Source organism: Eublepharis macularius, chromosome 5, assembly GCF_028583425.1.
Source record: "Eublepharis macularius isolate TG4126 chromosome 5, MPM_Emac_v1.0, whole genome shotgun sequence".
NCBI lineage: Eukaryota > Metazoa > Chordata > Lepidosauria > Squamata > Eublepharidae > Eublepharis > Eublepharis macularius.
In genome coordinates, this window is record NC_072794.1 from 81400639 (window position 1) to 81424695 (window position 24057).

A 24057-nucleotide genomic window follows, 5' to 3' on the forward strand; every position below is an offset into this window, starting at 1 on the left:
ATAGTGTTCATAGATAACTATGTTACATTTTATTTCATGTTTGGGGCTGGTTGTTTTTCCTTGCATTTTTGGTCAATTAGCATTTTCTAAAGAGAGAATTCCCTATGTTTGGTTGTCAAGGCTAATGTGATAAAATATGGATTTTTGAACACAACTAAATCTCTTCCATGTGAAACTTAATCTTTGTACTCTTTTCCACTTGCTACTTCTTTTCAGTATTTCTTTTGAAAAATGCTGAAAGGCAACTTAATTAACAAAGTCAAGTGTACCATTATAGTCATTTTGGTAGTAAAGTGCATCAACATGTAAACTCCAAATTGAGAGAAATTGTGAGTTGAAGGTCTATCACCTTACAGTAGCACCCGCAATCATCTTCTTATAGCACTCTCCCATCATATGGCAATGATATGTGATCTTCCTTTCAGAATGCTTTATCTATCAGTAGCAGCAAAAACACTTAGAGAAAACATGTAAATATCTAAAAGACTTGAGCAAGAGAGTTGAATGTGTGACTTATTTTTATCTCTGCATAGTCATTGATAATGTTACAATCCATGCTACAACACTTTGGAAGCAATTAGCTTAAGTGTGTTGGGAATTTGTAGAATGAATTTTGACACTGTAACATGTATGCAGTTCTGGCGTATATAATGAGTTTCATAGTATTTATGCTGGCATTCTGTCCTATTAGTACAGGAGACTATTGAAAAAAAGCCCACACATTTAAAATGAAGTATGAAATAAGCACTCTCAATACACGGCACAAACTTTAAAATACCAGCTCTATAATTGGCTCCCGTTCTAAGATTGTTAAAAGCCAGAAATGCTATGAAAAAATAGAAAACCCAGAGAGCACAACATTATATACTCTTAGGGTATCTTTCCCATGCCCTAACTTCTGTCCTTTAGCATCAGGAAGAAACCTATTAAAAATAAATACCATGTTATGAATCATGAGAGATGTTTGAAAAGTTTCTATGAGATCAAGGAGCACCAAATGCCATTGGTAAGGAATAAGACAACTGTTCCTATCCTTGTTCCCTATTGTGAATTTTAAAACAGAGCCCTGAGCCCATCTGTGAGGAGAGCGGGGTATAAATCGAATAAAATAAATAAATAAATAAAATAAACCATTTTGTACTATTAGTTAGCCATGAATAAATATATATTGTTATAAATTTATGCTCTCAGTGTAAAATTATTTAAGAGGAATTATAGGACAGTTTCATAAAAATATCCAAAGCTAGTCTACAACTATTGATCTAAATATATGCTATGATTTCATTTTAATTTGTTACAACTGAAAAAAAAATCTGAGCTTTAAACCCCAAAACTTAGCACTTCAGAAACTGGATTAGAGTGATCAAAAGAAAGAACTACATGGAATACTGGGTGAAGTGTATACTGAACCAATACTAGCAAATGCATAATGTCTTTTCCTGGCCATGAGCAATCTGCTGTAACATACACAGGGAAATCATGGTTAGCTGGTTGTATTCAGCAGATTTCAAAAAGGGTACTGTATTCCTTCTCTCTTCATTAAAGAATGTTGTTTTGATTTCCGGAGCAAAAATTGGATGGCACTAGGAATAAAATTGTGATTATCTTCATCATCAGTAAAGGCTCTAATGCTCTAGTCCTACACACTGTGATCTGCTGATAAGTACTATTATTGTGTGAGTTTGTGTTTTTTTAAAATATATATGTGTGTGTGTGTGTGTGTGTGTGTAAGACTGATCTGAATTCCAGCCTGAATAATTTTTGTGCTAGTCTGAGATGTTTTTGCATCTCATAAATATCTCTAAGAAAAATAAAATTCACTCCTGCTGTATTTTTAAAAAAGCAACTTGAAGGGCACCAAAGCCATCACAGTGATATCACAATTTGATTTGAATAAATATCAATAGTAATCCTTTTTGCCGGCTCTGCATAGAAGATTTCAAGAGACAAAATCTGTCTTTCATTATTGAATTGTGAAAGGTGTGGTGTTTATCCAAAGCAGATGCAGCAGAAATGTATTTAGTAAAGGTCACTTATTGCTCAGGATTTCACAGGGTATGTGACCTTCATATATAGTTCTAATATTTAGCCTGCCCAGTGATCTTTCTGTTCAATATTCTCCATTATGACACTCGTAGTATTTGCATGTCTCTTCAGTCACTAATTGCTTTTTGCAGAAAAATACAGAACATATTGTCTGATCATCCCTACCTTTCTTGTATGAAAAATACAAGGTTTTGCCCGTTTCATGTGGGAGCCTCTCACATTGTGAATACCAGTGTAATAGCAAATGAAATATTCATACAGGCATCCTGTTATGTTCATAACGAGAACTATCTGAGCATCCTGCATTTTGCCTCAGTGAGGTGGGCCTAGAGACAGTAAAATTTTCTGGAGAGAGAAAGTATCCCAGTGGCAGATCATGTATTATATACACAGCATCCCAGTTTCAATGTCTGACATCTGTAGTTTTTAAAAGGATCTTTTATAGCAGCCCTGAAAAATCAACCTGTCCTGGAAACTTGGACAGCTACTGTCAATCATAGTAGTCAGTTCTGAGCTAGATAAACAGTCTGTAGAAGGAAGGTTCACATGTATCTCTTTGATGCCATCATTGTACTGTTAGGCATTTGTCCGCTTCCTTGAAAACTACCTAGGCTAGTTGTCTGTGGAGGAGAGAGCAAACTTGTGTTTGTTTTATAGTGTCTGCTTTATTTATACCTGTATAAGTAGAGCACAAATGGAGGCAACGAGGCACTTCTTCAAAGAAGCACCTCCACTATCTCTCCAGCTGTTTCTCTTCCCAAATAAAAACTGTTGTTGTTTGGTATACATACATATTTATCCCTCCCCTTGGTTAAGAGGGTTGTCAACCTCCAAGTGGGGCCGGGAGAAGTAAAGATTATTCTGAGATTATGAAGAGTAATACTAGACAGGTAGAAGACACTTACATGATTTCTTTTAAGCAATTTAAACCAGAGGGAAAATTTGGAGCAGGTAGAAACTCTAATGTGCATGAACACTATAACCATTTTCCTTGAACACAATTTGTAAATACAGGGGGGAAATAAATTTTGGAGGAGGAGTGTTTCTCCTTTACAGCCCTTTTTAAAATACACCTGGTTAGGTCTCACAAGTAAGGTTAAGACTGCACTGTTTTCATGAAATCATGAAAGAACAAATTAAGTGGGAAACTTACTCAGGGAGCCATTCTAGGAACATGGTGACTAGGGGTGTGCAAAGGCACAGTGGTTCGGCGTTCCCAATTCGGGTATACCCGAATCGAGAAACTGATTCGGGAACAGCTATACCCGAATCGGCAAGCCGATTCGGGTATAGTGATTCGGGTATCGATTCGGCTTGATTCGGGGGTTCGGGTAAGCTTTTCAATGGGAAAAAGCCTCCTCAGGCTTCTCTGAAGCCTGGGGGAGGCATTTCCCCACCAAATCAAGCCAAAATTGGTGGGGGCCTTCCTCTAACTCCCCTCTAACAACCCCCCAAGTTTCAGACCTATTGGACTTTGGGGGGCCATGTTATGGCCCCCCAAACCAGGTCCCCCTATCCTCACCTAAAAAAGGGCATAGCTTTAGGTTGCTGCTGCTGATGATTCTTCATTCATTTTTTCCTATGGGGAAAAATGAAAAGGCAGGCTTCCTTTGCCAGGGGTGGCATTTTGCATGCAAAATGCACCCCAACCCTCAGGGGCCCTTCTCCCACCTTTCCTCCCACCCCCTACCAAGGCTCAGCCTGCTCCCACTTGGGGGGGCCATTTCATGGCCTCCCCAAGTAGGTGACCTTTTCTCTACAACCTACAGCTGGGGGAGGCTTGTCTTGCCAGGGGTGGCATTTTGCATGCAAAATGCCCCCCAACCTTCAGGGGCCCTTCTCTCACCTCTACTCCCACCCCCCACCAAGGCTCAGCCTGCTCCCACTTGGGAGGGCATTTCATGGCCTCCCCAAGTAGGTGCTCTCAGCCCCCAAAGTCCACCCCCTACTGCCCCCCACAAACCCAATTCCCCCCCAGCTGCCACACACAGACCCAAATCCCCACATTAGCCCCTCACAGACCCAAATCTTCCCCCAGCAGCCCCACACCCACCAGAACCCCAGGAACAGGCTGGCCAGCCCTCCCCCTTTGGGAACTTCTAAACTCTCTTTCCCAGGGCAATTCCGCGCAGCCCAGGGGTGCCACAATGGTGGGCAAACTTTTGAGTGCCAACTTGTCCCTGGGAAAGAGCACCTGACCTGACACACAGACAACCACCCCCTGACACCCCCACCACCTACAGAGAAGGCTGGCCAGCCTGCCCCATTGTTCCCAATGCTGGGAACCAACCTCACATCAAAAAAGGGAACACACACACAATGATTCAAGTTTAAAAAGCTTTATTTTCTCATTTTCAAAGTACAATAGGTCAACAAATCACATCAAATCACACTAATTGTCCCCCACACAAAAGGACTACACAATTTACTACACATCAGAGAATCTTTAAAACATATTTGTTTTAACAAACTCTAAAATTTTTGAACAGAATTGGGTTACACAGTAGAAGGGCACAACAGGGCATGAAAAAAGAAGTCCCCTAGACAAAATCAACACAACTAACTTCAAATCAGAGATTCAACAAAACCATAACAAGACCTTTCAAAAACACTTTATTTCATGAACAGCTTAAATTTACACAGCAGTAGGGCACAAAAGGGCATGATAACAGCATGCTTGCGGTGAGTCACACTACACAAACATAACACAACTCAATTAATATCAGACAATCAGCAAAACTTGAAAACAGCAGTTCAAGATGTGGGTTGCACAGCGGGAGGGCAAAATGGGTCAAAAACACTTTCTGTCTTGGACAGATGTAGGCAACACAGCAGCAGGGCACACCCACAGGCAGGACAGCATTGTCTTAGTCAGAAAATAACACAACTATCATGAAATAAAATACTCATTTGCTTATCCCCTCGACAGCTCCTCCATAACAACAAAATACCACACAAAGACTTCTTCTCTTTCACAATTTCTTTATTTCTAGGTGCATGAGCCCATCTGTAAACCACCCCTCCATCACCAAACTTAATGGGGGGAAACCACTGCAACAAGGTCCAGCAGAACCAATGTCATTTCCTTTGGCTATGCTTTCAGTTCAGCCACACAAAGCTGGAGCTGGCACTGCCCAGGCACAGACCACTGGTATTTGTGGAGCGGTGTTGCAGAGGTTCCCCCCCACACACACACCAGCCTCAGCATGTAACTGGAAACATCTGCGAGACATCATCATTGGCTGGTGCCCATCCCCAACTCTTCCCGCTTCCCCCCCCCCAAGCAAACCAAACAGCAACATTTCAACTTTTTTTGGGGTTTTTTTTTTTTAAAGAAAATTTGAACTCTTAACAAACATTTCAACTTTTGGGTTTTTTTTTTAAAAAAAAAACTTCAACACTGAAAAACATTTTAAACATTCCAAACAGAAGGATCTGACATTTCCCCATTCCCTAATCCCCACCTAAGCAATCCCTATCTAACCTATTTCTCCCTCCAGTGGCAATCCATGTTTCTGGGGCATTATTTTTCAGAATAAATTTGGTCCCACAGGGTCTGTCTCAGTGCTGGGAGATGTTTTGAATTCCTTTGGGGGGGGCTTTCAAATTGCTGGGTGGATTCCCTTTGCCACTGGTTCCTAACCACCCTCCCTCTACTGGCCGGTTGTAACTGCATCTACAGGGTTTTATGCAGGGGAGAGCGCGATTCCAAAGGATTGGACTTGCAGAGGATACAGGCCACAAGTTGGGCTCACCTCAGTCACTCTGGAAGTCCAGTCCTGAGAAATCGAAGAGGCGAGAGTTGACCTTCAGGAAGGTCAATTGCTCGACTCTCCATGGGAGAAGGCGAGTGCGATGTGGGCCGACAATGTCGCCCGCATGAGAAAACATGCGCTCGTTCTCCACGCTTGTTGGAGGGCATGAGAGCAGCCACTGCACCTCGAGGGAGAGGTCCGGCCAGACCGACTCCTTCTTGGCCCAGTAGCTGAGCGGATCGGTGGAGAGTGACTCGCAGGGCTCCGTGAGGTAGTCTCTGATCATTGCCTCCGCCGGATCCTATCTCATGGTCCTCACAACCCCAGAGGGGATGAGGGCCCACCGGAGCAGCTCCATCTCCATCGGCACTTTGGTGGTGGCCGCGGGGGGGGGGGGCTGCGGAGAGGGGGCGTCAGAGGGACCCGCAGAGCAGGGCCCCTCTCGCGTTCCCCCTGTCAACAGATGTCCCCTCGTGGCCTGCCTGCACCTCACCCAAGAGCAGAGCCCGTCTCTGGCTTGGGTGAAGTTCACGTCCCACTCAGCGAAATTGCCCTTGATGCACGGGTCACACATGGTCGCCAACATGTATGACTCGATCTGCGTGAGAGGAGTTAGCCTGGCAGCTATGCCTTGCTGCAGCCTTCTCACCAGTGCATGCACCGCTGGAACAAGGTCAGCACGGGGCGCGACCTGGTCTGCAAGGGTGGCCAGATTCCTCTGGAGCGTGTGCACCAGGGGAATGACCAGACTGAGGGTCGCCATGTCTGACGAGACCGCCACAGTGAAGTCCTTGAAGGGCTTCAGGACCTCCACTGTCTGGGTGATGGTGAGCCAATCCTCCTGGCTGAACTCACCCACCTGACTCTCACCATAGCTCTCGGAGAGCCACGCGTGGAGTGCGGCCTGCTGCTCCACCAAGCGTTCAAGCATGGCGCAGGTGGAGTTCCAGTGAGTGCTTACGTCAGTGATCAGAGCGTGCTCCAGCACACCTGTCCTGACCTGTGTCTGGCACAGTTCGTGTGTGGCTTTCACGCTGCGCAAGAAGTGAGTCATGATCCTCCGACATTTCTGGATCAGTAACTGGAGTTCACGAGTCTGGGGATCAAGGGGTTCCTTCGAGGAGCCCAACCCCAGTGCATCTTTCACCACTAGGTGAAGTTTGTGAGCCTCACAGTAGATGCACTCTCGGCTCACTAGATGCGCCACTGCCCTCATGTTCTTGCCACCGTCCGTCACCATGCATCCCACGGTGGCGGGTCCCTGGCCTACCCACTCTTCCAACTGTCTCCTCAAGGTGGCAGCGATGTTCTCCACCATGTGGGACACGTCGAGCACCTCGGCGTGAAGCAAGGCCTTGCAGTAGCCGGCCCGGCGGTCTCCCATCCTTCCCTGGCTAGCTGTGCTAGGCACCTCCCCCCAGCCCCCACCCAGAACTGCCTCAGGTTCCCACCAGTGAGCAGTGAGCGATAGGTACACTTGCTGCACACTTGGGCAGGTCCAGATGTCGGATGTGAAGTGCACAGTTCTCCCGGCAACCCGGGACAGCTGTGCCTTCACATGGTCCCTGGCAGCCCTGTAAAACGAGGGCACCACCGATCTACTCAACGTCGTGTGAGCAGGGACGCCATACCAGGGAAAGAAATCGTGGAGCAGCCCTGAGAAGCCGAAGTCTTCCACTATGGAGAACGATCTCCCATCCACCGCTACCATATTGACGATGTGGCGCGTGAGGCGCCGGCTCGCCCTCCGGATCCCCTCTCTGGGCACACTAGGGCCCTGCATACCAAGCATCTCTGGGAGAGAGGCTTGGCGTCCCTTCCCTACAGGAACCCTTGGGGGGAGAGCACCAGAGGAGCCTGCCTCCTTCTGGCTAGCTGATGGCCGTGTGGTGCCACTTGAACTCTCCTCCCGAAGAAGCACCACATGGTGGTGCCTCCTCATGTGGTTCCTCATCCCAGACGTGGTGAGATGCTGCACATCTCTGCCACGGCTGACGCGCTGCCTACAATGCAGGCACTGGGCTGCTTGGGGATCCTCTGTTGTCTGGAAGTGCCTTCAGAGTTTGGAGGTAAAGGGCAGCCCACGCTTCACAGGAGAAGTGCTTTTGGGCCCACCCTGAGGCACCTCCTGTGAGGTGCTCTGGCTGGACACACCGTGTCCCACTGTCGGCTGGGCAGGTGGGGATGGACGAGGCTGAAGGGGCAGAGATGTGGGCTCCTCCACCACAGTCTCTGCCTCTTCCTCCTGCATCCTCTCCTCCTGCACAGCCGCGAGAGGCCTGCTGCTGGCCTCAGAGGAAACTGGGGTGGACCCCCCCAGGGGGGGTTTCACGGGCAGTTCCTCCAACATCCTCTGGGTTCCTGGGGTGAGCAGAAGTGCAGGGAAAGTCATGTGCTCCACACTCATCCCAGGAAACACCTCATGCTGTCCCTCCTCCAGCAGTTGGGTCTCAACCACTGGAGGAGGAGGAGCCTCAGCAGCAGGCCCCTGCCCAGTGCCAGCCCCTGCCTCATGCACCTGGGTTGGTGGTGGCCTCCCAGCAGCTGCCTCAGTAAAGAGGGCCTTGCGAACCCTCTTACTATCACCAGAAGCCAGGCTGGTGAACGGCAGCAGTGCAGGGGGAGCCTCCTCCGCTCAGATGGGGGGGCCACTGCAGCAGTCCCCCTCCCCCTCCCCTCCTCCCATCTAGTTTTCTCCCTAGCCTTTCCCCCGGGGCCCCTCTCTGCTTTCCTCTCTGACATACTTTCCCCTCCCAAAATCTACACTAACTAATCAGAAAACCTTGGGAAAACAAAGGTCAACTTTGTTTTCGAGACCTAAGTTACCTGCTCTAAATCTGTGCTTCTAGTGGCTCTGTGACTTGGAGATAAACAATCAATTGCCTTTTTAAGCGACCCTATTTATGTCGGGGAACCTGAGCCTGCCAAACAGCTGAATTCCTCCGGAATTGAGCTGGCCCTAAACCCCAATAACAGGTGACAGACTTAGACACTCACACACTAGTATGCCTGGGCTGGCCTGGCACCACCACGGATGCCAGAGATGGGCAGTGGAACCCTAGTTATGGAGGCACTAATGGGAAGCCTATTGACAGCTATTCCAAATTTGTATATATATAGAATTCAAACCTAACTCTCACTCACTAATGCTTTTCCTGCTGAGTCCCTATTTAGTTTTTTTTAAAAAACTACGCTTGGTTTCCCTATCGATTACGTTGAGGACAATTAACCACTGAATACCTACCAACTGGCCTACCTACCTAAGACACTATTTAGCGGGAACAATGTTTCTGTGGTGTGTCGGTGTGGGGTGTGGATGTGGTGGTCTGAAAATGTGTCTTCCCCCTCCCAAGCTAGCAAGAACCCACCCCTAAGCCCACCCAAATGTAAACCCAGATTCACTCACCAGTTCTGCAGTCCAGCGATGTTCAGGCGGTCGTGCAGCTGGTCCTCCTCTCCTCCGTGATGCTGTTAAGAAAGGTGGAATGTTAACAGAGTCAATAACACGCTGAACACACACACAACCCCCAAAAGTCAAGGCCCTGATCTGCTTTGGGCCTAGACAGTCATGAAGCCATTGTGATGAAGCGGTTCCAGAGTTAAAAGTCAGGTGGCATGCAGGGACCCCTCCCCCAGAAAGGCTAGGGCCAACCAGTGGTAAAACACAACACATCCACCCTGCAGAGCAGGCCTGTGTATAGGCCCGAAGCTGGCACACTCATTTTTTAGGCCTGGGAAACAGTAGATCAAGCCCACCCCACACTCAAGCATAACAAAGGAAATATTAAAGAAAGAAAGCACAACAATCAATACTGAACCCCCCCAACCCCCAAACATTGTCCTCTTGCCCAACTAGAAAATGTCCCCCCTAGCCCAAGCCATAAAGACCAAACTAAAGCATATGCTAGCAGATTGCCACAGCAGCAGCAATAAATTCAAAAAACAAATTTAAAAAAAAAACCCTACCAGTCCTCCTCTCCAGATGTCCAGCAGCAAAGTTGATCCTCCACACGCAGAGGTCTCCAGGCTGATGTCCTCCAAGTGCAGTCCAGTCCAGAAGAGGTCCACGAACGGTCAGCAACCTGTTTGTAAAGCATGCTTGTGAGTGCCAGGCCAGACAGCAGAAAGGCACCAAAGCCACCCAGCAGAGCAGCAGGCCTGTGTGTAGGCCAGAGGCTGGCATACTTGTTTAAGAGCCTGGTGGGAAGCATTGGATGAAGGGGACCATAAACAGCAAAGCAAGCCACACCAATCCAGTTTGTGAAGCATAATTGTGAGAGCCAGCCAGCAGAAAGGCACCAAAGCCACCCAGCAGAGCTTCTGGCCTGTGTAGGCCCAAAGCTGGCACACTCATTTTTTAGGCCTGGGAAACAGTAGATCAAGCCCACCCCACACTCAAGCATAACAAAGGAAACATTAAAGAAAGCAAGCACAACAACCAATGCTGAACCCCCCCACCCCCAAACATTGTCCTCTTGCCCAACCTGAAAATGTCCCCCCAGGCCATCCCAAGACAGACTAAACTGAAGCATCTTTTTGCAGAGGCAGGCCACAGCAGCACATTGCCCAGCATCAATAAATTTACAAAAATTAAAAAAGGCCTACCAGGTCTCCTCTCAGGATGTCCAGCACAGTTGATTCTCCAGGCAGATGTCCTCCAGGTACAGTCTCTCTCCTCTCTCGGTCAGCAGCAGCAACAGAAATGTCCCAGACCAGTCTTGCCCCAAATTTAAATCCCCTGCTGCAGCCTCAGCCAAAGATTTGAATCTATTGGCTGGCAGAAGGATGCAGCAGTGGGATTGGTGACTCCTAAAGTCCCCCCTCCCTTGCCTTACCCCCCCCACACTCCAACAGTCACCCTCCTCCTGCTCCCCCTCCCCTACCTGTTAATTTTGGCGGGAATCTCAGATTGCTGGCATTGCTTTGCAAATGCAAAGTGCAATCCTAGCAATTAGCAAAGCAATGCACCTTGCATTTGCAAGGCAAAGCAAAGGATTCCCTTCCCTCCTTTGCAAGAGGGATGGGGGGGGTGACAGAAGGAGTGAGTGACTCACTCCTTTCCCCCCCTCCCCTCTTCTAAGAGCCTGCAGGGAGCTAAGATCCTGCAGGCTTTTGCTAGACGCTTGCAAAAGCAAGCGCCTTGCAAAATGCTGCCCCAAATCGCCCCGAATCAATTCAGGGCATGCCAGTTCAGGTTTCCCGAATTGATTCGGGTTTCCCCGAATCACCCCGAATCAGGGTGATTCAGGGTTTTTTCGGGTTTAATTAATCCGAACTCCACCCCTAATGGTGACATCACTTCTAATATGACCCAGAAATATGACATCATCATATGGGGCAACACTCTAGTATTTGCCCCAAACTTTGTAATTTAACCACAGATTTGGGTGCAAAATGCTGAAGCTGGAGACCAGGCCTCCTTAGGCCAAAGTTGTGCTGCAAAGGTCATGTAAAAATCTCCAGGTCAGATGAAAGGTGCCCCTTTTGCAGCTTATTCCCAAACTAGCATTGATGCTGGTAAGGGATGAATTACCATGTGGGCTTCTTTCACAAAGTAACATGACATTGCCTTCATAGCAAATAGAAAGAGCCACGTTCCAGTAATTTTCAAGCCGAAGAGGTAACATGAGAATGGATCGTTACTAATCTCACAGCCTTAGTCATGTGGTTGGCACACACTGGAGATGTTGCATCTGAAGTTCCTTCTTAGACTAATAATTCTGTGGCTTGAGTTTGTTGCACTCTTGTATCCAGCAAGATGCAAACTTGGACCTCTTTTGCATTTACAGTTTAAAGCGCTATTTCTGAGCAGTCAGGGTGATCACAATGGCTTTGCCTTGGCACTCACTCCTTTCACACTGTTCCCAGCAGTTTTGATTTGGCCTCCTGTGATTCCTTTCAGACCTGCCTGGAAGCTGCTGTTCAGTTTTGGGCTTTCAAGGCATTGCACTGCACAACACCTTTTTTTAAAAAAAAACTTTGAGCATGCATAGTAATTTTTCAACATTACTACATCTTCTGATCGACACGCCTCCCCCATGCCCACCCTTCAACCACCCTCCTCACCCCACGGTTCCCAGGGGTAAGGCAGGACTTCCCTTTGCATGGTGTGTGCGGGGGTGGGGGGAGAGAAGCGAGCTGACTCGTACCCAGCACCGGCTCAGCTGAGCTGTGGCTCTCTGCACATCTGAGCTGAGACATGCAGTGAGCCACAGCTCAGCTGGTGCAGCCACTTTCCTGCTCCGCAGCCCTCCTGAGGAGAGCAGGAGAGTGGCCTCCCCAGCTGACCAGCAGCTTAGCGCGTCTCAGTTGAGCTGGGGTTGGGTACAAGTCTGCCCCCCCCACCATGTAAAGAGAAGTTCTGCCTTACTCTGGGAATAGTGGGGTGGGGGTGGATAGTTGAAGGGTGGGCCTTGATGTTCAGAAGATGTAGTAACGGTGAAACATTACTTCACATGCTAAAAGTTAAAAAAGGTGATGTGCAAATGGAAGTCTTGCCTTACCTCTGGGAATAGTGGGGTGGAGGTGAGTGGTTGACAGGAGGGCTGCAGAGGAGAGTGGCCACCCCAGCTGAGCTGCAGCAAGCCCACTCCTCTTGCCCAAGAGGGCTGCAGAGAGCCCAAAAATGGTGGAAAAGGAGTTCAGGGAGCTGATTTGGGTTGGTGTGGTTAATTCCACACAAACCAATCAGCTCCCAGGGAAAAGGAGGGGGAAAGTGCTACAGAAGTGTTCACAGTGGCATTAAGCGGGCCAGCCCCAAATGAGCAGCTGATTAAAAATTAAATCGCGGTATGTCCACTGGGAGAAAAATCAGGGTAACGTGGACAAAGTGTGGCACTGCATCCCATGACTAGCTTGCAAATATGAAACCCCTGCGAACATGGGATGCGGAACAAGTATGAACACACTTTAAAATCCGAGTGTGAAAAGTACCTTGGAAAGAAATCAGAACTGAAATGTAGTTAAATTTTTATCTGTAGCTATAAAGCAACAAGTGGGAGCACAACTAGGGTGTATTCTCAACTCAGTTATTAATCTTGTAGCTCCTATGAATGCTAATAAGTATTAAACACCTAAGGAGGCATTCCCCCAGATTTGTTATAAAGGGATGGAATAAACAGCAGAAATGATGGCTGTTCATGGGAGAATGACTTTTTGAGAGAGGTCTCATGAGAGATGCAGTAAATGTTTGTTCATAACTTTAAGGATCAGGTATTACTTGATGATGGTAGCTTAGATTATGAAGCCTAGCATTGTCTAGAAAAAATTGAAATGTCACTCATATGCAGTTCATGAATGAAGTATTTTCACTGCTCATTCAAGCTCGCAAACTTTTCCCTCCAACAAAGCAGCCATTCAAGCTGCTGCAATCTTTCCCAAAACTTCAGAGGAAAGCAGGTTTGGGTAAAATCAGGGAACGCCCAGGAAGTGCATGAATGCATGACGGTGCTGTGGAAAAACAAAGGGAAAAAAGCTTTCCATCAGCATTGAATTGGAAGCAAATAACCTGTGTGGAAATGGCCTAAGCCAACCATTTTCTCTCTCTTGCTTACCATATTATAATAGTATGTGTTGAGGGTACAGCTCCAACAGCTTGTGATTAGTGTGTGACTGTCCTAAGTATGGCAGTTTGGGGGACTTTGAGTAATAACAGGGGACTGTTAAACCCAATATATTACAACTAGATATGGGCACGAACAGAAAAAAAATGAACATGGTGTTCGTTGTTCGTTGCCATCCGCAAACAACGAACAATGAACACTGACGAACAAAATCCTGTCACGAACATGTTCGTTGTTTGTGGGAGCCAGCAGGCTCTCCTCCAGCCATCAAGCTTAGATTGGGGTTTCTAGGGCAACAGCAACCCCTGAAGGCAGGGGTTACCCACAGCGGGTTATACAATATGCCTTGTCTAGAGCTAGGTTGACAGGTAGGGTATCGTTATTTGAGAAGAAAAAATGCCAAGCAGGAAACAGGATCAGATGGGCCATAGAATATACTCCCTTATCTAACCAGATTAAAAAAATAATAGGTCATCATTGGCAGCTGGTTGAGGATATTGAGGGATGTGAACAACTACCACTTGTAGGGTTCCATAGGACTAGGAGCCTTCGGGACGATCTAGTCCATTCAGATACACAAGTACCAGCAGTGAGACAGGCATTGCCACGAGACAATTTTAAATGTGGCCATTGCAATGTCTGTAATTTGATCAGGGAAGGTAAGGAAATTTCGGTAAAAAACAGGCAATTGATTTTCCATCATTTTGCTACGTGCCAAACATCGGGTCTGATATATATGATTGAATGTCCGTGTCACTTGTTATATGTGGGGTGCATGTGTAGACCACTTAGAACTCGGATACTCGAACATATCTCGAGAATTAGAAATATGATCATGGAGGCACCTCTCACTCAACATTTCCTGGAGAAACAACATAGAGAGAATGCTTTTCGGGTAGTGATCCTTAGCGTGATAAACAAGGATAACCAGGAGTCGAATCAGGTTGCTCTCTTACGCAAGGAGGCACAATGGATTCATCTGTTAAAACAATGAAACCAGGAGGTCTGAATAGTGATCTGTCTTTGAGCTGCTTTCTTTAGGTGAGCTCTGTCCCTTTAAGATGGTTCCAGCAAGTAAAGAGAAGGGCTTAAAAGCAATTTGCAATCGTTTGATGTGGGAAAGTGCTACAGAAGTGTTCACAGTGGCATTAAGCGGGCCAGCCCCAAATGAGCAGCTGATTAAAAATTAAATCGCGGTATGTCCACTGGGAGAAAAATCAGGGTAATGTGGACAAAGTGTGGCACTGCATCCCATGACTAGCTTGCAAATATGAAACCCCTGCGAACATGGGATGCGGAACAAGTATGAACACACTTTAAAATCCGAGTGTGAAAAGTACCTTGGAAAGAAATCAGAACTGAAATATAGTTAAATTTTTATCTGTAGCTATAAAGCAACAAGTGGGAGCACAACTAGGGTGTATTCTCAACTCAGTTATTAATCTTGTAGCTCCTATGAATGCTAATAAGTATTAAACACCTAAGGAGGCATTCCCCCAGATTTGTTATAAAGGGATGGAATAAACAGCAGAAATGATGGCGCGAGAGAGAATGCACAGCCGCCATGTTCCGGTTCTTTTATATCATGAATGTTTTCACTAGGATTACAGGTTTGTAATGAAGATTAATAAATGGTATGTTATTGAACTGTATTGCATGTGGTAATTTTTGTTATGCTAAGTGTGTTATGACCTTACGTTATAGTGGAGAATTACGCCCCTGAGGAAGTGAAGGGACGAAATCTGAGCTTATGAGCTGGCCCCAGATAGGGCATGGAACTGTAATTCCATCTGTTCTGCTTTCTTCCGCTTGAAAAAAAAAAAGAGAGAAGACAAAAAGAAGACACAACACTGTTTAAGCGTCTAAGAGAAAGACTTTGTCTCTGGACCTTTTTGTTTTCCCCGGTTTGGTCATTTCTATACACAAGTATAAATGAGTGGATAAGTGTATACATGTTTAAGTAGGATATGAAGTTGTCATATGATTGTAGCACATTGCACTTTGGAAATAATTTTGATACTTTGTAAAAATGTGTGTTTATTATCTCCCGTGAGTTTTGACTCTGTTAGTATTGGTAGCCCCAGAGCCTGGCAGCAGCCCTGTAACTTGATCCCTACCGCACCACTCCCAGAAATCCTACCTGAGCAGGCAGCAGGAAATGTACCAATAATAAATAACAGCTTGGCCCCAGAGCAGCCCTGGCAGCAGCCCTGGAACCTGAAGGGGTAGATCCCTATCACACCACACACAAAGAAAATTCAAGCTCCAATGCACTCACCCTGTCTCTCTAACAGCAGCTCTCTCTCCCTGAAAGTCAGAGCTGGGAGCCCCCCTCTCCCCTGGTCTTTTCCTCTTGTAACACATTTCGAGCTCCAGTCCACACTTGGAAGGAAGACCTGCCTATCAAGCTAAATTGGGCTTAGATTGGGGTTTCCATGGCAGCAGCAGGAGTTCAGACAGAGTTCAGACAATCCCTGCCTGAGTTGCCATAGGAATTGATTGCAGGTGCCAGACTGTTTGGCTTGATGAACAGCAACAAACAGTAACAAACGAGGCTTGCAACAACCATCTGTTCGTTTAGAATGGGGCCTCATGAACAGCATGTTCGCGAACAGCAGATTGGGCTGTTCATGTTTTTTTTTTAGTTTGTATTGCTGTTCGTGCCCATTTCTAATTACAACTAGGCTATTGTGATTGTTATATGTTGATGTGTACTAGGAGACTGACAGGATGGATTGTCTATCAGACCTGTGTTTAACTGCTAAATACATTTGAGATCAGAAATAAACATGTAACTACTTTATAGATTTATTTGGATCAGAAAGTAATATTCTTTCTAGTCAGGTTGGCTTGTAATCCTTGTTGGGTTTTCTTTTTCTTTCTTTCTTTCTTTCTTTCTTTCTTTCTTTCTTTCTTTCTTTCTTTCTTTCTTTCTTTCTTTCTTTCTTTCTTTCTTTCTTTCTTTCTTTCTTTCTTTCTTTCTTTCTTTCTTTCTTTCTTGGTTTGCTTTCTTAAATTGCCTGAAGTTATAGGGTATCTTGGTGCAATACACGTCATTTACTCCAGCTATCTTCCTAGTATCTATTACTATTTGGGCCACATAATAGAAAAGAGTCCAGTAGCACCTTTAAGACTAACCAACTTTACTGTAGCATAAGCTTTCGAGAATCACAGTTCTCTTTGTCAGATGCATGGAGGGTAAGAAGAAACTGGTCAGATATATAGGTGGAGAGGGGAAGGGGGAGTAGATGCAATCAGTAGCTTCTGATAATGGGATCAGTTTGCTTCTGATAATGAAATCAGTTACTTCTGATAATGAGATAACCATTCATAGTCTCTATTCAATCCAAGCCTGACTGAGTCAAATTTACATATGAAATCCAAAGGCCCTGCTTTCTGCACATTGCATATCTACTCTGTGTGAGAGATAGTGGTACATTCTGGGGTGGTATAATGAAGTGCTGTTAAGTCTCTATGTGGATTCCTTATACTTTACTGGAGGGAGATGGAATCTGACTGAGGCTATGGGGGTTTGAGTGCTCTGCATTCTGAGGTGGGTGGTGTGGGGTGGAGAGTATATAAGAATTCCCTTTTGAGGTTTTTGTTCCTCCCTGCTTGCTTACCGATGAAATGTCTTATTCTTATAGATGCATCAGTAAATTTAGGATCCCTAGTGGATGTTTGTATTTAAAGTCCTGAGATGTAATATCCATACTGGTTCTGAAATGACAGGTTCGCAATGTGCATTTTCTACTTTATTGTTAGCTTTGTTGGTTTGTATAGTGCCCTGTCACCAATGTACTCTTGCCAGCTTCTAGGCCAGCCAGCACCATAGCACCTGAAATGTTCTCTAAAGACCATCAAAAAGCAAACATTTAGCTCTCTCCTCCTGCCCTTTACTGACAGAAGACAGCCCTTGTGGTTGCCTAGCAATGACTACTGACTAGCAATGACTACTAGAGACAGGCATGAAATGGGGGGGGGGAGAACCCTGAGTTTCGTGGATCGTTGCATTCCACGAAACACAAACCATGAACTTTCACGAAATTGTCCTGTTTCGTGAAACGATTTGTTAGATTGATGGTTGTTGTGGGTTTTCCGGGCTGTATTGCCGTGGTCTTGGCATTGTAGTTCCTGACGTTTCGCCAGCAGCTGTGGCTGGCATCTTCAGAGGTGTAGCACCAAAAAAGATAGATTCATGATTCATCAAATCCCAGGGCCCTACAATGGCCCCCTTTCATACCCAGAGATGCCAAACATGCAGGGAGACTTCAGCAGGCTCTCCTCCAGCCGCCTTCCAAGTAGCTCTTTTTAGGCTCTCTGCTGACTTTACTCTCCCATCCTCCTGGCCTCTTGCTTTCTGCCACTGCGGGAAGAAAAGTCAAGCAGATCTGCTCTGCTTGGGTTTTCCTCTCTTCAGGTTCTCTTTGCTAACTTTTCCTTCCTGTCCTCCTGTCCTCCTGCTGCTCTGTCATGCCCTCCCCCTGCCTCCAAGTTCTCAAAGGAAAAGCTGAACAGAGCAGATCTGCTCAGGATCCGCTCTGGAAAGCTTGGGGGCAGGGGTGGGTGGGAAGGCATGTCAGAGCAGCAGGAGGGTGGGAGGTAGAGAGTTAGAGAAGGGTTCCTGAAGCTGACAAGTAGCAAGCAGTGGCAGAAGGAGCTTGCTAAGACTGCTGCTGCCGCCGCTACTCCACCATCCCATTCTTAAAAACGAAGAAGGGAAACAGAGAGGGGAAGGAGTCTCTGACTATAGTTCCCAAGTAAACTTGCGTAGACCCGGCGCATTGCTCAGCTCTCAAGTTGGCAGGGAGAGCTGCCTATCAAGGTTATGTGGGCTAAGATTGGGGTTTCCACAGCAAACAAAGGTCTGCAGACATTCCAGGCCTATGTATTGTCGAAGGCTTTCACGGCCGGAGAACGATGGTTGTTGTGGGTTTTCCGGGCTGTATTGCCGTGGTCTTGGCATTGTAGTTCCTGACGTTTCGCCAGCAGCTGTGGCTGGCATCTTCAGAGGTGTAGCACCAAAAGACAGAGATCTCTCAGTGTCACAGTGTGGAAAAGATGTAGGTCATTTGTATCTGTAGGTCATTTGTATCTGTAGATACAAATGACCTACATCTTTTCCACACTGTGACACTGAGAGATCTCTGTCTTTTGGTGCTACACCTCTGAAGATGCCAGCCACAGCTGCTGGCGAAACGTCAGGAACTACAATGCCAAGACCACGGCAATACAGCCCGGAAAACCCACAACAACCATTCCAGGCCTATGTTGCCTAGAGAATCAATGGACCAGTGCCAGCCTGTCTGGCATCACAAAGCATTCACGATTTGAACAAATCAGCCCCCAAAGTCTTGGATTTCATGAAAAATGTGGCCCCACGAAACGTGTTTTTGCGATATATGAATCAGCCCAATTCATCACGAAATTTGTGCCCATGTCTACTACTGAGGGCATACATTTCTTAAACCTACAGGCTCTCCTTTATAATTTTTAGGGGCTGGGGTTAATTCCCCCAATGTATTTCTTTCTAAATTTCAGATTTTTCTACAAAATTGTGACATTTGTCAGGTTTGTAGAAATGTTTATCTTACTGTTCATGGCTCAAATCTGCAGATTTAGCTTTCCACAGATTTGATCACAGTGAGAATTAGATATATGAATATCGATATTAAAAATGGCTTCATCATAAGAAGTCACCTATTTCAGAGATCATACTGGAGGTGTGAGAAATAGGGCTAATTATCATTTTTCCATTGTCATGGATGGAAATGAATCCTGATTAACATAAGATTACTTTGCTGCACAGGTTTTTTACTTCTTATAGTGATGGTGAATAGCTAAGCTACTTAGGTGCAATTTCATCCTACAGATCATGAATAAAACAACAACAGGATCACTTTTTCTGTGCCATGTTACATAATGTCTAATTTTATGTCTACGTTTAAGTACTGAAGTTGAGCGTGATTGGTAAATTAAGTAGAAAACTTCATAGCTGATATTAAACCTATGAATTTAAAATGTTAAAACAAAGTAAGCATTTTTAAAGTATGAATTGTTCTCATTACCACATAGAGGATTTCCCCCCACTTCATTCTCCTTTAGGCATTCGTTTTATAAAAATATCTATTTGCCAACTTCTCATCAACTGTTCATCATGACATTGCCCTACCTTGTTTCATATTCTAAGGCTCAAGTGAATACTTCAGTTTGATGTTGAAATCTTTTGGGGTTCTCTTCAGCTTTTAAAGGCAATCCTGAAGGATAAACTATAATGTCAAGATGACTTTATATGTCCTCAGATCAACCCCAGATAGAGCTATCTCAGGATATCTCAGGATCTCATTGAGCTATGCAATTAATTAGATGCACTTCTGGGCTGATTCACATGTTATACTTTAGACAATACAGGAGTCACTCATATATCTGTATAGATGAGAAAATCATGTTGAGAAAAGCAATAGCAGCCCTATGGTTATTTTGTGTGCTAAAATGTCTGGAGCACAGAGATTGATCTGTGGAAATAAAGCTGATATTACCATATTGTATAGCACATTTTAATCCAATTATTCAGACGCACCAGTGAATCCCAAATGGGCAAATCCTTATAAATTGGAGGCAATGTATAGAGTTAGAAAACTGTGCCTGATACATGCAAAAGTGAGAAATGAGACAAAGTATAAGTATGATAATTAGTGGAGTGTCAAAAATGGATTAGAATTTGGGGTTTGGCTTTATTTTAAGGCCTTGAGACAGGCTTTTTAATCACTTTCATATGATTAACAAGGTATTGTGTGTTGTGAGGTGACAGATCAAATTCACATTCGTGGATGATACATCTGCCCTTGACCCAATTAAATCTGGATAAATGTGGGTTAGGGTTGCCAGGTCCCCTTACCCTCCTAGTGGGAGGGGGGACCTGGCACCACTCCCAGGATGACATGATTACATCACTTCCAGGAGGTGATGTTATGATGGACCCCCTCCCCCCTTTCACTCTCCCCTCTGTGAGGCAGATTAATTACTAGCATTACATCACTTTACATTTTGGCCTCTAGTACTTTTTTTTTTTTTTTTTACTCCTGAGGAATAAATATTTGTCTGTTTTGTTTTCCTCCAGCTTAAATGAGGAAACATGTTCAGTGGTCTTTGTTAATTAATTAATTAATTAATTTATTTATTTAAAATTTGTATTCCGCCCTCCCTGCAAGCGGGCTCAGGGCGGAAAAGGGCATGCCAGAATCTGGCATATGTTTGCCATGATAATGCAAAAGTGCAGAGCAGGCCATAGGTGAGACATATGGGGAAACAGACAAATAAACAAACAAACAATCCAGAAAGCCCTTAAACAGCATATCCTTTTATGGAGAATAAAATTAAATTCTATTGCTCTTTGAGTTTAAAGTCCCTCTTCTTATCGCATTGTTTTCCTTTTTGGAAAAAGTCACACACTAAAAATTCTGACTGTCTCTGTAAATAGACGTGAAGTCTGTAACAAAAAACTCAATGGCATATTCGCTAAATTATGCAAAAACATATAGTTCTTCTACAACTGCAGATGTATGTAATAAATTTCTTCTCTTATTAGTATCCAAGCTTGTTTTACAGATTAGGTTTTGATTTTATACACTATATTAAGGGTTAGAGGGGCAAAGAGGAACATGTTCTCTTACCGGGCCATCACGTTGATCTTAAGAAGTTTGGGAGGTACTTTAAGAAGAAATGTTGCATTATGTTATGCCCACAGTCTCTCTGGAGAGACCAATACAAAATATGGAGCATTCAAACCTATTTTTTTTCTTGTGAATGTATAAGTATCATAATTTAAAGAGTTACCTGGCAATCTAAACATTTCCTCAAGCTGCAAGCTTGATATAGCATAGAATAAAAACTTCCTTCCATTTTCTGCTTTTAAATTATTCTTAGTTCTATTTAGTGTAATAAATAAATCATCAGCTCTATCTAGCATTTGTGGTTTGGAGCTGGATCCAGCAAAAGTAGTGCAACACCTGATTGTTATAAAAGATATGTGTGGGAGGGAGGCACTTGTTTTTGACATGTACTGACGTTTATACCAAGATGTTCAGAACTGCAGTCTGCCTTCAGGTTTAAAATATGATTTGATGCTGCAAGGATGTAATTCCATTTGTTTAAGTTCCCATCACTAGCTACAAAGAGTCACTCTTTGCTCCCCCCAACCTCTCCTAACACCATCTGATCCTATATTTCATGTTCTAAATTTATATGCACTCTGGCCCCTACAATGTTCCACAAGAGGCCCATAACTCAAGATAACAACAATGAACATCATACACAGACAAGCCAATGCAACTTTCCTTGCTTCATAAAGTGTTGTACAACATGTCCTCAGAGGAAAAATACAGAAATAGCCTTGTTGCTGACGGAAAGGGTGTTATATTTAAAACATTACTTGATTCTGTAAACATCCAACCCAGAGACTGACAATGTAGACCAAAGCAGGTATGCCATGTTAAGTCCAGTGGCTCCAAGTAACTAAAAGGTACAACTCTGCCCAGGATTGTACTGTTTGTCTCTCAGGGAAGAGCCTGTTTTATGGATCTTCAGTCGCAGACATATATCTGCATTTCAAATAAGCCTATATGTGCAAGCATCATATTATCTTCCTCATCCAAGTCTCTGCAATGATTTATATTTTCTGAACAATTTAGAATCTTGTTGTCCTTCTCACTGTGGAAAGTTTCATGAAGTCTTTGCATCAAGCATGTCACATACATATTACAAGAGAGGACTGGGAAAGGGGAGGTCCCATTGCTAATGTGTGCGTTCCAGCTGTGCTTTTCCTCTGTTACTCCATCCTGCTGTTGTACTGACCTCCCTGCTCTCTTGCTTGGTCTTCCTTTCCATCCCCCATTCCCACCTGCCCTTAGACATACCTGCCCACTCAGCACCCTCCCCCCATTTTACCAGCACATTCTCCTCTCCACTCCCTTTACCTGTTTGGTGAAAGGAAGTGGAAGAGCAAGTGTGTAGAAGAGGCAAGCCGGAGGTGGCATCAACTTCCATTATTCGTCTGCATGTGGCATTTTTCACTTTCACCATTTTTGTAAATTTTACCTTCTCTGTTCTTTTTAAAGAAAATAGATTTTTCTGCAAAGGGAATCCCCCTTGGTTTGTATAACCTGCCTAGCTGGCCTTCTTGTGCAGATTTTCTTTTGATCCACCCTTAGCTTTAGATATCAGGATGGAATGTTATTGTTGTTTTTCCTGACTAAGACTACTTTATTACCTCTTTCACACCATTATGAACAACTGATTGGCTGTATGTGGTTGCTTTTCCTGGACATCTTAAGTGGTCTATGAGTGGGTGCTGCATGCTAGGCTTTAAGGCAAAAGTACCTCTACGCATAATTTCATCTTGTTTGAAATATGAAAAAGACAGTGTTCTTAATTGCTTTTGATTCATTCTTTTGTCACTTCCCATTATGCTGATAAACAGTATTTCCCATTTTGTTCGCATTCACTGAAATTAGTAGGAGGAAGATTTCTAGCACTTTCCTTGTCACTTTAGTGAAAATGGAAATAACAGTTTAATATGCTACTAGTGCTATTCTAATGTGATAAGATCAAAATTTTCTACTCTGTTAACATGTTCTGGTTGTATTAGTAAATGAATACCACACTTCTGTTAGAGAGATGTATACAGTCATGCATGGAAAGCTTCTTTAGGAATGTGGATATGGAAAGCAAAGGATGAAAAGAAGGGCTAGAGAGATGGGATCCAAAACTACTTAGACTAGCTGAGCTCTTGGGGTAATAAGCCTTAAATGCTTGTCACGCTCCTATGTAGCTATTCAAATATAACCTAAACTATTTGAATTTCTTACCTACCAAACAACCTATTGATGTTGTAATTGGCAATTGTTAGTCCATCATTTTGCCAATATAACATTATTGTTTCACCATTTTCTCATATTGGAATAGGAATAGTTCCACATGTTCCTGTTTTTCTTTGGAAAAGCCTGTTTTTGTGACACAAGTAAGACCAAATATATATGAGGAATGGAACTGAATTTATGTTAGCTTGTTGGTTTATCTCCACTTTTATTTGCCTTCTTTCATATGAGAAATGAATCAGCAAGTATTTATTTTCACACCTTTTCTGTTTCCTCATACCAAATTCTTCCCATTAAAATTAAAGCATTTTCCAGCACCATTTCCCCATCGATGGCATGCAACAGGTCTAAGGGAGACAAAAGAATAATCACTGATAGCAATAAAAAGCCACTGACAACATGCAAGTTGCTTAGTGCCAAAGGTTAACTCTGGTCATTGTTGAATCAGTAGGATCCACTAATATAACCAGAGCTGTGTGGACCACTCAGCTTCCTGTGTACGGGTGTGCTGGGGAGGAAAGCATATGTACTATTGGTCATATAGTAAACAGACACTACTGCATGAACCTTTCTGAGTATTTATATAGAAAATATACATACTGCCTTTCCAGAGAGTCATTTGAGATGGCTCACAGAGTAAAAACAATACAAGAGAATAAAACATCAATATAAGAGGTATCAGTAATAAAGCAAACCAGAGGATTATAACCAGCCTAAAAGAACACTCAGAAGTCTAAAATGATATTTTTAAATAGTTCACTGTCTAGAGATAGATAGTAATAATAATAATAAAAAAGCTTTATATGAAAACCTTGAACC